The sequence below is a fragment of the Artibeus jamaicensis genome, unplaced genomic scaffold, assembly GCF_021234435.1.
Source record: "Artibeus jamaicensis isolate MK-2021 breed Jamaican fruit bat unplaced genomic scaffold, CSHL_Jam_final scaffold_916, whole genome shotgun sequence".
Lineage (NCBI taxonomy): Eukaryota > Metazoa > Chordata > Mammalia > Chiroptera > Phyllostomidae > Artibeus > Artibeus jamaicensis.
This window is the reverse complement of record NW_026522059.1, coordinates 30,290,207-30,300,872: the sequence shown is the minus strand read 5'-3', so window position 1 is coordinate 30,300,872 and position 10,666 is coordinate 30,290,207. Positions and strand designations below refer to the sequence as shown.

The following is a 10,666-nucleotide window of genomic DNA, read 5'->3' as shown; positions in this document are numbered from 1 at the left end:
AGTTCAGTTCTGCAAGATAGAAAAGTTCTGGAGATCTGGTTCACAACAGTGTGAATCTATTCAACATTAATGAACTGTATACACTTAGAAATAGTTAAGATGAATTCTATGTTATGTGTATTTTACCACGATTAAAAAAAAAAAGTACAGATAATCTAACCCAAGTAACAAGAAATCTGTTAGGCTTCGAGTAACCTACCCTCTAGTGCTTATACTGAAAATTGCATTCACAAACTTAGCTGTGTCAGTTGGGTTAGCCTGAACCCCAACAAGTTGACCTCAAAATGTAAAATGACTTAAGTGTAGTAGAAGATCAACAGTCCATGGCAGGTGGTCAATGAATGTCTGTTAAATGAATGAATAAATGCAAGTTGTAAGATGTTTATACCATCCATAGTACCAGGTACAAATCTCATTTTACACACTCAGATGTGAAAGATATGTGATTATATTCTTCCATAATTTAAATTAAAATATATTTTGAACCCCTTTTCTGCTAGGTTAAGTGACCAAAACTAAACCTGAGATAGCTCCTTGCCACCCTGTAGTAGGCAGAATAATGACTTTTCCAAAGATGTCCCCACCCTAATCCCCAGAACCTATAAAATAATGCTCTATATGGCAAAAGAGATTTTACTGATTAAAGTAAAAATTTTGAGATGGGGAGATTATCCTGGATTATCTGGGTGGCCCAGAGTGTTCAGCAAGCGTCTTTGTAAATAAAAGAGGGAGGCTGGAAAGTCAGAGTGAGAGAGATTTGCAGAGGCTACACTGATGGCTTTAAAGAAAGAGGAAGGGGCCACACACCAAGGAATGAAGGAGGCTTCTAAAAGCTGAACAAGGCAAGGAAATGGATTGTCCCCTACAGCCTCTAGGAGCCCTGTGAAGCTGACACCTTGATTTTACCCCGGTGAGACCTATTTCAGACATCTGACCTCCATAACAAGAAAATAATAAAAATGTGTTGTTTTAAGTCACTAAATTAGTGGTAATTGTTATAGCAGCAATAGGAAACTAATACATACACCATACCCACCTTGCTGACAGTGGTAGCTAAATTCTGGATTGGGAGGTGATGCTGCTTCAGAGCAGCCATATAGAGCAAAGGGGCTTAGAGTAGGGACCACTTGGATTTAAAACTCAGCTCAGTCACCTGCTTGCTTTGTAACTTTGTTGAAGTTATGTAACCTCTTTGTAAGTATTACTTCCTCACATGTAAATTAATGTCTTCATCTATAAATTGGGAATGATATCAGTACTTACCTCATTCAGTTATTGTGATGAACAAAAATATGTTCATTTAGGTAAAGGGTTCAGAATAGTTTATGGATGCAATAAACTCTATACAAATATTAGCTATTATTGTGGTTACTCTTATTATTACCATCTGGCCCTAGACCTTGATTAGTCCATGCTGGTTCCTGCCAATGGAGCCCTCACCCTACACCATAGGCTGTCCAAAGTTTGCTCATAACTCAGTTGATCCTGCGACAGAATGTTCCTCCCATTCTGGAAGCATGGTGCTGATTTCCAGGCCAGTCTGAAACAGAAGATGTTGATGACTCACCTAGATTGCTTAGAAACCCTTTTATTTGTTGGTTGATGTTCTTGTCTTCCCAACTCCTGCCAATGCTTTGGCTGATGGCTCACCTCAGCTGCCTCGTTCAGACCATTGAACTTGGGCAACAGAAGACACCTTGCCTAAGTTAATATGCCCTTATTTGAGGTCAGGAACACTAGGGAAGGATACAAAAGTCTTGCTCCTTTGTCTCGAGGCAGGACAGACTCTGCAGTAGAATTTATGCTCCAGAGCTTGAGAGGTTCCGGGGGAAGCTATATTTTCCCCAGCCTTAACCTGGGGCTCTCACTAGGTTAAACCCCAGGTTAAGGGTCTTCCCCTCTCACTACACTACAGATGCCTCCTGAGAGAACTCCCTCAATAATCATGGGCATGGTTGCAGGCAGCTGAACCTAAGACATGGTCTAAGACTTCAAGATATTTAGTAGGGTCTGTGAAGGGTGCAAGGGTACATAGCCTGAGATATAATAATAACAAGTTGTAGGGTTGCAGAGGAAGGAGATACGGGGCTGGAGGAAGAGGAGAAAGGCCTTGCAGAGTGGTCTGAGCCAACATTCAGCCTGTACAGATTTAATATTTTAAAAAGCATACTTTTAGACCAGGCTTCATTCTGTCGGCCACCTTCAGATGTCATTGTGTCCTGTGCATGCAGAATGTGTAATGCTGTCTTCAACCCAACCTCAGTTGTCACAAAGCCAATTTTTTCCTCAAAAGTAATAACACTGCTACCCCTGAAGTTTCCCTTATGTCCTTAAAGGTAAAACTTAAAAGCTCAAACTTTTATTGTATCTAGAAACCAAGTAAAAAGTAACTTAGAAAGGTAAAATTATGTTTGTAGTTTTTCCTGAATAGATTTTTTTAAAGACCAAATGAATCATTAAATTTTGAGACAGCTCAGCAGTTCATACTATTATCTTTTTGTTTTATTTTTCCCATAGGTGATACACTGCTTACTATGTAAGCATTTATGCCAGAGAGTCTCAGTGCTTTATGGTTTCACTTCATTCCATTTTCTATAGTTTACATGTTTGTGCTCCTTCCCAACTTCCCCGCTGTCCAAAAGAACCCTGCCTCCATTTAAACTCCTCTTCCACTCCATCCATACAGATGCTTTCTACACACACACATACACACACACTTTTTGTTTTCAAAAGAACTATGGCCATTGGCAAGTTATTCTGGGAGTTATAAGAATATCACATGAATTCACTGGAAATGACACTGAGTGTATGGCCCACTGGAGGTGGAGACATAAATTGAAAGAACAGTGTCTCGCCCAGGATAGAAAAGAGCCAACAGTGACCAACCATTTGCCACTGAACAGGACAAGAAAACTGGTGATGAGTGACTTTGCACTACCCACTTGCTTCTTTATCTCCTTCCTTCTTATATTATCTACACAGCTGTGGGAGCCAAACACAAGCACACCGACCCGTGGGAAACACTGACCCGATGAGGGAACAGGCCCCTCCAGCCCTGCTGCATGACTGTCCTGGAGGGGCTGGCCCCATCCTGGCCACGTGTTGGCTGACAGGCTGCAGGTCCTGCCTGCGGACCAGGTGCTCACTCATCAAAGGGACACTTGAAAGGGATGAAAGACAAGGGACTCCTTCCCTGGCCCCTCTGTCTACTTCTCACACTGGCATCTAAGTTTTGACACTTTCACATTGGGAGTCTCTAATACAATTCTTTGCTTTTTTTTTTTAAGAACATAAAGTTGAAGCCTAGAAAGAAAGGACAGGAAAGACACTTTTACTCCTTTCTCCAATTTCTCTTAAAAATACGCTGTAATACATGCTTTGGGACCTTCATCCCTAGTCTTTTCTATAATTTTTGCTTTACCCTTTTCAGTTCTAAACCAAGAATGGAGACCAGAATCCAGATGCCTTTCAAATTACTTCAAGGGAAAAAATCAGGAATTGTGTGTAAACATAGCATGTAGTAGTTAATCATACTGAGTTAATTTTATTTCTAACAAAGGCCTTGTAAAATGTGTTGGTCATCTCTGTTTAATAGAGTAACAAAAACAGATGAAAAATTTAGAGTGATTTTTTTTCCAAATTCATCACATTCATGGCAGAGGCAAAGCAAGAAACCAAGAACTTTTTAATCTGAATCCAAAAGAATTTGTATAGCTTCCAATTTAATGGGGAGTGTGGAGGCTATGAGTCCATGTCTTTGAACATAAAATGAAAACAGAAATATCACTTGTAGTCCATTTACTAATTGTCAAAGAGTGCAGCCTTCAGCTTTACTTTTAAAACCTATTTCAGCCTTCAGATAACCTTAGCACCAGCCTCAATTAAGCCTTTATTTAGATTGCTATTAACAACATGACTACGTAAGAGATTTTTCTAACTAAAAAGAAATTAAATGCTTATATATCTTCTCCCAATCCCTACCCCTAAATGTGCTTTGCTGTTTCCTATTGTCTATAAAAGCGATAGAGCCATCATCACCACCTTCCACCTCAAACTGATGTGTGCCTCTATGACTCACATCTTGGATATCCACCTGGAGAGCACTAAAGCTGGGTAGCAGAACCATAATTCAAACCCTACCTGTAAAAAAAAAAAGTATCCTTTAGCCTATGGCAAAGGATCTGCTGTAAAAATATTGAAGGCAAGCAAACTGAGAGGTACCAAGAAGAAAATATCATCAGGAAAGGAGAGCATCAGACTATAGTAGAAAGATGAAATTTATGGCCTCTCTCAGAATGATCAAGTTTGGATAAGTTTCCTGGCATATTTTACATTCTTTACAGATAGGAAGACATTTAACATTTTTATTACTAGATAAAATATCTATCTGAGGGTGGGATCTTGTATTTGATTTGTAAGTTGAGCTTTCTTGTTCTATTTCCAGTATGTGATTGGCTAAAATGGAACACAGCCTTGGTATTTTTGCCCCTTGTTTCCCTGTGACCTAAAGAAGTTAAAAGGAAAAAGCCCCTGAGGATTAGAATTAGATTTAAATGCGTTGTTTGTAAGTCATTTTTGGTTGTTGTTGCTGTTGTTATTGTTTAAAATAATTACTTTTTTAAAAGACTATTTCATCCCCTACACTCTTCAGGGCTAAAAAGAAATTGGGTTTGATTCAACTAAAATTAAATTAATGCAATATCTTTTGATGAAGAAAAGGACCACCAACATTCTCTGTCCTGTTACTGAACCCTGGGACCCCACATCGATGCTATGACATGGTCTGAAAGAGACAGACCTGTTACAGGACGGTAAAAGATCTGTTTTATGGACTCAGGTTCAAAATCTCCATCTGCAATACTAATTAAACCTAATTTAAATTGATGATCTTTAGGTAAATTTGTGATCCACATGCAAATCATTGTAAATTATTTTCCAGTAGGTTCCACATAAAGAAAACGAGTATGATTCTATGACTAAGCAGGGGTGAAACTTCGTAACAAAAACAAGCAGGGGTTGGAATGAGAAATCTTTTCCCAGAGACGCTATAAACTGAGTCTGGTACCTATCTGTCCTGGGTGATTGAGGTAAAGCATCTCCAGAGGCTGAGTGATGGAGCACTTAACTCTGAAGGCTCTTCCCATCCCTGCAATCCAATGACACATCTCTGGGCTGTACATTAAGTTTGTGTCCCCACAGATGGGTGACATGGTCTTCTCTTCTGTGACTCCAGTGAGAAATATACATGTTGAGAGAGTTTCTTCTTGGGCTCTCTGTCACTCTCCTGCCTGAAGACAAAGAAGACAGATACAATTATCTATAAAGGAGAAAATGAAATTAGATCCCTACCTTACACCAAACACAAAAATCAATTCCACATGGACAAAGATTTAGGTGTCAAGTGCAGAACTTTAAAACTTTCAGAGTTCTATAAGTGAATACCTTTTTGGCTATGGACGTTTTAAACAATACCACAAAGTGTACTGGCCATAAATGTAAAAGCTTGAGGCATTTAACTACATTAAAACAAAGAAATTCTACTCAACAAAAGAGAGCTTTCTAAACTGAAAAGACAAGCCATAGAGAGAGGGTATAAACAAGAGAGGGTTACACATGACAAACAATACTATTGTGAGAGTGTAAATGACTCCTTAAAGTTCATATGAAAAAGATGAACAGTCTAATAAAATAATAAGTGAAAGAGATGAAGAGGCATTTCATAAAAACAGTAACTTACATAGCCAAAAATATTTGAAGAGATGCTCAAGCTTATTAGTAAGAAGGGGAATGCAAATCAAGATTATAAGGTGCCATTTTGTACCCATTTAACAACAAAAAAAATTTTACAACATCAAATATTTGAAAGGATGTAAATAAACAGAATCACTTGTACATTTCAGGGAGGTGTATAAATCACTACATCCATTTTGGAAAACAATTTGGCTGTATCTCATGAAGTCGTATCTTGTGACTCAGCAGTTCCAGTCCCAGGCATGTCCTTGTGCTGTCCCTGAACATCTGTGTTCTGGGAAACAGCAATAAAACACCAGCAAAAAAGGTAAGTTATTTTGTGGCATATTCATCCAATAAGATGAGTGAATTATAACTGTCCACAACAACGTGGGTGAGTTTTAGTAACATAATATTGAGTGAGAAAGTTGATGGAGATAAAAATAAGCAAAACTAAATAACATTGTTTATACACAGACTAAAAGATGAACGCAAAATTCAGGAGAGTGGTTATTTCTGGTGTTGAGGAAGATAGCACGTAGGTAAGTTTAATTCGGGGGTTATTTGTAGTCATTTAATTGCATGACAGGTTCATAGGTTTTTCATTAAATAATTAAACAAAAGCAAAAAATAAAAAATTAATACATGAAAAGAAGATAGTTGTGCCCATACCAAAGACACTAATGTTTGTGAATCAAGGATTCTGAATAACCAGATTTTGTATATATGAGGTCTTCCTAAGCCCCCAAAAGAGAAATAAATAAAAATAAAATCAGTGATTTCATAACTGATGCATTTGTGCTTTTATTCAAGGATTATAAAGTATCTTACAAGTTTCTTTTTTTAAAGGTATTATTTATTTATTTTTTCTGAGGGAGGGGAAGGGAGGGAAAAACAGAGGGAGAGAAACATCCATGTGTGAGAGAAACATCAATCTGTTGCCTCTTGCAAGGCCCTCATGGGGACCTGGCTTGCAAACCAGGCATGTGCCCTGCCTGGGAAATCAGTGACCTCGTGGTTTGTGGTGGGACTCCCAACCCACTGAGCCACATCAGTCAGGGCATCTTACCAGTTTCAAGTCACGGATTCTATACTATTTCACAATGTTTTCACCCTCCTTCCACTCACACACACTTTTTCTGTTTCTAGTGTTTTTCTTTGGGCTCATGGTTGGAGAAACAGGCAAGGAAGAAAATGCTTAAATGCTTTTTTCAAAAAATCAGTGGTGAGCCTAGAAAAATGGCTTCCTAGGCTCTATACCCAACGATACACCAGAGCATACTTCAACCCAATTAGCAGCAATGATGGGCATAGTTCCGAGTTTTACATTTTCATCTGTGGGGCCACTTGTTTCTTAATCAGGCTTGTTTGAGGCTTAATACTTTTAAAAATCTTTCTGAAGGACTCACTTTTTGCTTTGTTAGTTTTCACTACTGTTTGTTTATATTCTATATTTTCTATATTATTAACCTTGATTTAGTATTTCCATCTTTCTACATGTTTAAGTTTATTCTGCTTACCTTTTTCAAATTTTTTAAAATATATTTTATTGATTATGCCATTACAGTTGTTCTATTCCCCCCTTCATTCCCCTCCACCCTGCACACCCCCTCCCCCACCATTCCCTGCCTTTAGTTTATGACCACGTGTCTCAAGGTCTTTAGATTCTATATCTCCCCTACTATTCTTGCCCTCCACGCTATTTTCTACCTACCATCTATGCTACTTATTTTCTGTACCTTCTCCCCCCTTCTCCTCTTCCCACTCCCCTGTTGCTAACCCTCCACGTGATCTTCATTTCTATGGTTCTGCTCCTGATCTACCTATCCTCTTAGTTTGCTTTTGTTTTAGGTGTGGTTGTTAATAATTGTGAGTTTGCTGTCCTTTCACTGTTCATCTTTTTTATCTTCTTGTTCTTAGATTAAGTCCCTTTAACATTTCATATAATAAGGGTTTGGTGATGATGAGCTCCTTGAATTTGATCTTATCTGAGAAGCACTTTATCTGCCCTTCCATTCTAAATGAAAGCTTTGCTGGATAGAGCAATCTTGGATGTAGGTCTTTGGATTTCATGACTTGGAATACTTCTTTCCAGCCCCTTCTTGCCTGTAAGGTCTCTTTTGAGAAATCAGCTGACAGTCTGATGGGAACTCCTTTGTAGGTAACTCTCCCCTTAGCTCTTGCTGCTTCTGGGATTCTCTCTTTCATTTTAATCTTGGCTAACATAATTATGATGTGCCTTGGTGTGTTCCTTCTTGAGTCCAACTTCTTTGGGACTCTCTGAGCTTCCTGGATTTCCTGGAAGTCTACTGCCTTTGCCAGATTGGGGAAATTCTCCTTTATTATTTGTTCGAATACATTTTCCACTCATTGCTCTTCCTCTTCCCCTTCTGGTACCCCTATAATTCGGATGTTGGATCGTTTAAAGATGTCCTGGAGGTTCCTAAGTCTCTCCTCATTTTTTTGAATTCTTGTTTCTACATTCTTTTCTGTTTGGTCATTTTTTTTCCTCCTTCAGGTCCACTCCCTTGATTTGAGTCCCAGTTTCCTTTCCATTACTATTGGTTTCCTGTGCATTTCCCTTCATTTCAATTAGTTTAGCCTTCATATGTTCCTCTAATTTGCGACTAAAATCAACCAGTTCTGTGGGTATCCTGATCACCAGTGTTTTGAACTGTGCATCTGAAAGTTTGGCTATTTCTTCATCGCTTAGATTGATCAGCTCTGGGGCTCTAAGTTCTTCTTGAGCCATGTTTTGATCTGTTCATGCCTGTTAGGTATGAGGAGTGGAGCCTTAGTTGTTCACCAGGGCGAGGCCACCCAGGTCGCTAGTTTGTGACGCTGTATGTGGGGGCGGGTCAGAGAGGGACAATGGTGGTCCCCTCTGCTGCTTCCTGCCACTGGGGCCTGCATGGTCTGTCTCACTGCTCCCTCCTTCACTGGTTTATCTGCGTGCAAATGTGTGACTGTGGTCAGTCTTCAGTGAGTCCGCCACCCCTTGCCTTCAGTGGGTCCGCCTGCTTCTCCACACCTGCGATCCGCCTACGGCTGCTGGTGCACCTGGGTCCTGCGCCCTGGTCGGTCAGGTGGATCTTTCCTGCCCAACCCGCTATGCTGCTGGCTCTGTCCCTCTTACCGGTTTGGCTGAAGGGTTCGTTGTTGTCAGACTTCCGTGAAGTTCAATTTTCTGTGGTTTGGGCTATGTTTTTCTTGCTAAAACTTTGTTGTTTTTAAACTTGGTTGTGGGAGGAGGCACAGTGCTTGCACCTACACCTCCATCTTGGCGGAAGTCCTCCCTTTTTCAGATTTTTAAATTGGAAAATTTAGGGCGCTGATTTGAAGTCTTTCTTTCTTTCTAATACATAAGCATTTAAAGCTATACACATTTCTCTTGTTACTGCCTTAGTTATATTTCACAAAACTTAACATACTATTTTTATTTTGATTGCGTTAAAATCTACTTTGTGATTTGTTCTTTGATCCATTGGTTATTTTAAAGTATGTCATTTCAATTCTAATATTTTCTAGATATCATGCTACTGCTTTCTAACTGGTTACTAGTTTCTAATTTGTTTCTGCTATAGTCAGAGAACATATTCTGAAAGATTTAAATCTTCTGAGATTGTGGAGATTTATTTCATGACCCAGCTTACAGTGAACATTGGTAAATGTCCCATGCCAACTTGAAAAGAATGTGTATTCTGCAGTTGTTGGTTATAGCATTCTATAAATGTCAATCAGGTTGAATTGATTGGTAGTTTTGTTCATATCATCTATATCCTTTTACTTTTTAAAATCTTTTTATTCTTTCAACTGCTAAGAAAGGAGAATTAAAATGTGTTAGTTCTGTCAGTTTTTGCTTCATGTCTTTTGAAGCTCTGTTACTAGGTATATACTTATTTAGAATTATTATGTATTCCTAATGAGTTGACACTTTATTATTAAAATATGCCTTTTTAATCTTTTGTAATATTTTTCTCTTTAAGTTCATTTTCCTTAAGTTCATTTCCTATGATATTAATATAGCTGCACAAAGTTTCTTAGGCCTACTATTTGCCAAGTATATTTTTTCTATTCTTTTACTTAAAACCTATTTGAGTCTTTTTATATAAAAAAAATCTTTTCTTATACACTAGCTATAGTTTGTTCTCACTTTTTCTCATCCAGACTGATTTCTGCTTTTAATTGGTGTATGTAACCCATTTGGATATAATATAGGTACTGGTATAATTGGGCTTAAGTCTACCATTTTACCAATTTTATTTTCTTTGTCTTGAATGTGAAAAAGAATGACCAGACATCCCAGGAAACAAGTCGGTTTAAGGCACAGCAAAAGAGCTGGTTGCCATCAGCTCACAATATGAGTCCTTGCCTTATCAAACTCTAATTCAATTTAATATCATACTTTATATAAAAATGTAAGAATCTTATTGTAATTCATTTACTACTCCCTTTATTCTTTTTGCTATTGCTCTCATAGGCTTTACTTACACATACACACTAAACTCCAAACTAAAAAGATAATTACTTTGATTTAAACAGTCATATGTGTTTCAAAGAAATTTTAAAAAATAATAGCTTTAAATATATTTCCATTCCTGGTGTTCTTCATTTCTGCCAGTAGATTTAGATTTCATTTGGTGTCTAAATCCTTTAGTCTGCAGAGCTTCCTTTAATGTCCCTTATAGTGTATATCTGCTGGCAATTCATTCTCTCAGCTTTTTCTCGTCTGAAAATGCCTATTTTATCCTCATTTTTCAAAGATATTTCTGTTAGCCAGATATAGAATTCTGGGTTGACAACTGTTTGTTTTCCTCCTGTAGCACATTAAAAAAATTTCCCACTGTCTTCCAGCCACCATACTCGCCGACATTCCTTTTGTTATTCCCCTGTACCTCATGTGTCTTTTGTTTTTGATTTTTTAAAGACTTTTCTT

At 38.2% G+C, this 10,666-nt stretch overlaps 1 protein-coding gene across 3 annotated transcripts in view; it reads right to left on the bottom strand.

The window, feature by feature from the left end:
- Positions 1 to 2,458: 2,458 nt before the first annotated feature.
- The window catches only part of LOC119038579 (uncharacterized), a 30,546-nt gene continuing 22,338 nt past the window's right edge, over positions 2,459 to 10,666 (bottom strand). For 2 of the 3 annotated variants that reach the window (XR_008390756.1, XR_005080438.2), the window contains one exon: positions 2,459 to 5,288. The gene's annotated coding sequence lies outside the window, so the exon portion shown is untranslated. Of the gene's footprint in view, positions 5,289 to 5,916; positions 6,026 to 10,666 lie in introns of those variants that run through there. The other variant, XR_005080439.2, reaches the window with a different exon arrangement.